The 5,802-nt window shown below is 40.0% G+C and overlaps 1 non-coding gene across 1 annotated transcript; it reads left to right on the forward strand.

The window, feature by feature from the left end:
- Positions 1–5,363: 5,363 nt before the first annotated feature.
- Positions 5,364–5,426, forward strand: LOC118671082. Its single transcript, XR_004972594.1, has one exon. It is a non-coding gene; the product is annotated as a U7 small nuclear RNA (small nuclear RNA).
- Positions 5,427–5,802: the final 376 nt, after the last annotated feature.

The raw sequence follows: 5,802 nt of genomic DNA on the forward strand, positions 1-5,802 counted from the left end.
ATGCACTGGAATGGGGGGGGGGTGTCCCTCAGCCCGGCTTGCACCCTCTCCAATCCAGGACCCCTCAGGGAATGATGGTCAGTTGGACATCCCTCTCGCAATCCGGGACCACTGGCTCCTAACCGCTCACTTGCCTGCCTGCCTGACTGATTGCCCCTAACCTCTCTGCTTGCCAGCCTGATCACCCCTAACCACTCTCCCCTTCTAGCTGATCCCCCTAACTGCTCTCCTCTGCTGGCCTGATCGCCCTAACTGCTCTCCCCTGCCGGGTTGATCCCCCTAACTGCTCTCCCCTGCTGGCCTGATCACCCCTAACTGCTCCTCTGCCAGCCCGATTGCCCCTAACTGCCTCTCCCTTGGCCCCCGCCATCATGGCTTTGTCCGGAAGGACGTCCGGCAGATGTCCAGTCTAATTAGCATATTATAGATTCATTTCAATTTTAATGTCTCTGAATTGTTCTTCAGGTCATGGAAATCTAATAGCAGAACTATGGGTTTTGTTGCTAAATACTATTCCTTTCCTTTCCTGATTAAAATTTATTAGTGAATGACAGCATCTCACTTCTGGTAATAATTTCTGGTAGCAAAACTCCGAAGAATTACACAATTATTTACTAATAAAAATAGTTTTAGACTACTTTTGATTGAATGCTAAAAATTCATCTTTTTAAAAGTTAACTTTTCCTTTGCTATTTCTTTATTTTTAAAAATATATTTTTATTCATTTCAGAGAAGAAGGAAGAGAGAGAGAGAAACATAAATAATGAGATTGAATCATTCATCAGCTGCCTCCTGCACACCCCACATTGGGGATCGAGCCCGCAATCTGGGCTTGTACCTTGTCTGGAAATCAAACCATGACCTCCTGGTTCATAGGTCGACACTCAACCACGAAGCCATGAAGCCCTTTTACTTTATTACTAATTATTGTGGGTGGGGATTAAATACCCCAAACAGTGCATCAGTCAAAGTACAAAAATGCTTTTCAGATACAGAAGAGTGATATCTATAAACCATCGATCGGGCTGATGGATTTCAAACATTCCACAGAGGTTTGGGGAAATTGCCTATTATCTTAAATTACATGAATTTTATGTAAAGTCACTATCTCAAAAAGATGCTTTATCTTTTCATAAGCTTCATTACTTTTGATTTTTAGTTAAACATCTTTCCTCTAATTTATTGTGTGTGAGAGATGCTGTTAATTGTTGGATCCACAGACATAGAATCAGGAATGAGTGAGTGTCCTTACTGTGTACAGAAGAGTTGGACATGCCAGTGTCAAAATGACTGGTGATTTGGGAGCTTTTCCGAACACTCTGGAGGAGACTTTCATTTACCTCCCACCTCCACTTATGGACTCCCAGGAGTTCAAGATGAGTAGTCATTACCTCTCCCTCAGTAGGTGGTTTCTAGAGCACTAAGTGTATTCTTTAAAATGAGTTTGGTTTTGGAAATTTGATGTGATAAGTCTTTTGTGATTATAATGGAAGACATTTTCTTTATTGTTCATGTCAAGCAATCATACACACAGATGCATATAGATAGATGTTAAAGAAACTTAAAAGGTAATATTAGATATGTATTTTTATAGGCTCTAATGAGGGAGAATTCTAAGAGTCTAAAGTCAATTTTCTGTTTTATAAATATGAAATTAAAATTGGTTAGAATAAGAAGAAAATACTTCGAATTCATCATCTATGATTGTAACCACAACGACTTTCTTATTAATTTTCTTATTAATTTTTTTACCTTCTTAATAGTTCTGGAAATATCAACTTGTTTCTATCCTCAATTTTAGTCACAATTAGCTTTCCCCATATTATCTCAGTAGCCTTCTCCCTATCCATGTCTTGCCCATGGTCTTGGTCACCTTAAGTCTACAGTCTACTATTAAAGAACAAATCGAATTCATTCAGTTGATTATTACTATAGCACAAATCTGACCGTGGCACTCTCCTGCCATGGCTTTCCACTTTAAGTTCAAGTGTCTTGCTACAGTCTTTCATGATCTGCTTCTTGCTCACCTTTCATCTTATCTTTCACCCATTGCTTAGTCTTCTTTCCTACTGTGGACTACATGCAATCTTGTGAAAACGTTGTACTCTCTTATCACTGGACTCTTGTATATGCTGTTCTTTCTCCCTATACGACCATAAGCTCCCAGATGAGGATCTGAATCTTGCTCTCCTTCCAGTGACTGACACAGTATGACTTCTCAATACACATTTACTGAATACAGGGTTTGTCAACTATGTACAAGGCATGGCACTGGGTCCTGCAAATGCTTGTAAGCTCTGCTACCCATGGAACTACATCTCCTAGTCTCCAGCTTGCAGATCATGGGACTTCTCAGCCTCCATATCCTTATGAATATGTAGCCCATTGGTTCTGTTTCTCTGGAGAACCCTAATACTTCCTCTGTAAGAGTTCAATTTGTTTTTAACTAAAATCAGGCAGGAAGAATTCCCCCCCCCCCCAAATGATGTAATGATTAAAAGGAGAAAAGAAGGCTCAATACCTTCATAAATTCACAGGTATATAAAATTCTCTCTCTCTCTCTCTCTCTCTCTCTCTCTCCCTCTCTCTCTCTCTCTCTCTCTTTCAAATGATAAAGTTGATGAAATAAGTAAATTGTTGTAATGGAGATGAAGACTATACCATGAAGAAAACTCTAATTTAGTTACCAGAAAGTAACTATATAGTGAGTGTTGTGCAGGAATCAATGAACTTATTCAGTAAAGGACTAGTTATTAAATATGTGAGAGTTTGCAGACCATACATATCATACTATCACCACTACCCAACTGCTTGGTGGTGTGAAAGCAGACACTGGCACTATATAAATAACTAGGCATGATTGTGTTGTAATAAAACTTTATTTGCGAGAAACCAAGATGGCAGCATAGGTTAACGCTGGAGTTTGCTGCCTCGAACAACCACTTCAAAAATACAACTAAAAGACGGAACGGACATCATCCAGAACCACAGGAAGGCTGGCTGAGTGGAAGTTCTACAACTAGGAGGAAAGAGAATAGCATACCGAGACTCAGAGGAGGCGCAGTGCTGAAGTCAAATACTAAGGTGCGGAGTGCATGCGGAGCGGGCTGGCGGCTGAGGGCGCAGTTGTCTGTTTCAATCGGGAGGGAGTCTCAGACTCTGAGCTCCAGATCCGGGCGAATCTCTAGGGACCCAGACTCAAACAGGAGAAGCGGGACTGTCTGGCTTTGGTCGGAACTCGAAGGCAGCTTTCTCTCCGAGGTTTGCAGCAGTTGCTGGGACTCTGAGAGGCAGAGCCCCTGGGGACAGTACTGAGAGCAGCCATACCTGCTCGCTCCGCCGGCCCTGTAGATCCCCAGGGACCCGCCCCGCCCAAGCCCTGCACAGAGGCATTTGCAGGATAGCCTTAGGCAAACGCTAGATAAGCACCATCCTAGAGATGCAGCACAGAAGTTCTCCCACTGCAGACACAGCTGATTCCCATAGCCAGTTGTCCTGGAGGTCAAATCACCCCCAGTATTAGCGACAACAATCAAGGCTTAACTACAACAAGATTGTGCACAAAGACCACAAGGGGGTGCACCAAGAAAGCATAAAAAATGCGGAGACAAAGAAACATGACAGAATTGGAGAATATAGAGCTCAAAACCGCACTTTTAAGGTCTTTCAATAATTTTCTAGAAACTGCCGATAAACTTAATGAGACCTACAAGAAATCTAATGAGACCCTCGATGTTGTGATAAAGAACCAACTAGAAATTAAGCATACACTGACTGAAATAAAGAATATTATACAGACACCCAACAGCAGACCAGAGGAGCGCAAGAATCAAGTCAAAGATTTGAAGTGCAAAGAAGCAAAAAACACCCAACCGGAAAAGCAAAATGAAAAAAGAATCCGAAAATACGAAGATAGTGTAAGGAGTCTCTGGGACAGCTTCAAGCGTACCAACATCAGAATTATAGGGGTGCCAGAAGATGAGAGAGGGAAAGATATTGAAAACCTATTTGAAGAAATAATGACAGAAAACTTCCCCTACCTGGTGAAAGAAATAGACTTACAAGTCCAGGAAGCGCAGAGAACCCCAAACAAAAGGAATCAATCCAAAGAGGACCACACCAAGACACAGGATAATTAAAATGCCAAGAGCAAAAGACAAAGAGAGAATCTTAAAAGCAGCAAGAGAAAGAAACTCAGTTACCTACAAGGGAGTACCCATACGACTGTCAGCTGATTTCTCAACAGAAACTTTGCAGGCCAGAAGGGAGTGGCAAGAAATATTCAAAGTGATGAATACCAAGAACCTACAACCAAGATTACTTTATCCAGCAAAGCTATCATTCAGAATTGAAGGTCAGATAAAGAGCTTCACAGATAAGGAAAAGCTAAAGGAGTTCATCACCACCAAACCAGTATTATATGAAATGCTGAAAGGTATCCTTTAAGAAGAGGAAGAGGAAGAAAAAGGTAAAGATACAAATTATGAACAGCAAATATGCATTTATCAACAAGTGAATCTAAGAATCAAGTGAATAAATAATCTGATGTACGGAATGAACTGGTGATTATAATAGAATCAGGGACATAGAAAGGGAATGGACTGACTATTCTTGGGGGGGAAAGGGGTGTGGGAGATTTGGGAAGAGACTGGACAAAAATCGTGCACCTATGGATGAGGACAGTGGGTGGGGAGTGAGGGCGGGAACTGGGAGGAGGGGAGTTATGGGGCGAAAAAAGAGGAACAAATGTAATAATCTGAACAATAAAGATTTAATTTTAAAAAAACAAAAAACTTTATTTGCAAAAGTAGGGGGCAGGCCAATTTTTGCCTATAGGCCATAGCTTACTGACCCCAGTGTAGCAGTTTAGAGCATAGACAAACAAGTTAGAGAATAAGGGTTCAGGTTCTGACTTTCACCAACTATCTGTTCTGTACCCATGTGCAGGCCACTTAAACTCTATTAATTAAGTACCCACCTCCTAGGTTTGTTATAACAGTTAAATGAACTATGGGCTTCAATTGCTTGATGAAACATTTGAATTATAGTAAGCATTATAGGTTAATTATTATTTTCAAATCATTTCTTTGACACTTGAGGGTAAGGGTTTTATATACACCACCTCTTTAAAAAAAAAAAAAAAAAAGTAGCCTGAAATAAAGTTGTAGTAAGTTTTGTAGAAGAAAGTTTTCATTCCATTGTTGATGCAATCTGGAACTTTGGAACATGTTATTGAAAATATTTCATCATCTCGTTCTGAGTAATGTATTCTCTTTGCAACAGAGAACATCTCATTCCAGTGAAGCCTGAGAGATTGTCTTGAGCAAAAAAAACAGTTTAGATAAGACTTGGGGAAAAATTTTTAGTGCTTTCAGCTCCTTTTGAATTTATCCAGCAGGTCTTCCGGCTTTTACCAAAAAGCCCTCAAAAAAAAAAAAAAAAAAAAGACTTGGGGGAAAATTTTTAACTGCTCTAGTTTTCTTAGCTAATTGTTCAGCTTCTTTGTATAACTTCTCAAGATTTTAACATCTAGTTTTCCTCAATTACCCAATTTTTTCTTTTCTAATGCAGTTTCAACTGATAAAAAAAAAATAATAATAACCTAGTAAAAACATGGCCATATTTATTTCTCCTTAAGGTCAGTCATTAATATTTCACCCCCAATTATCTTTTCTTGCTACCACTTTGATCATTTTACACTCATCCTAAAAACCCTAATGTAGCTTTTTATTCTCTTCTATGCATATCATGACCAAGTGCTTCAACTTGGAGTTCACAGCTCCCTTCAGGTTTCTCAGGACC

This window comes from Myotis myotis, unplaced genomic scaffold (assembly GCF_014108235.1).
Source record: "Myotis myotis isolate mMyoMyo1 unplaced genomic scaffold, mMyoMyo1.p scaffold_m19_p_16, whole genome shotgun sequence".
Lineage (NCBI taxonomy): Eukaryota > Metazoa > Chordata > Mammalia > Chiroptera > Vespertilionidae > Myotis > Myotis myotis.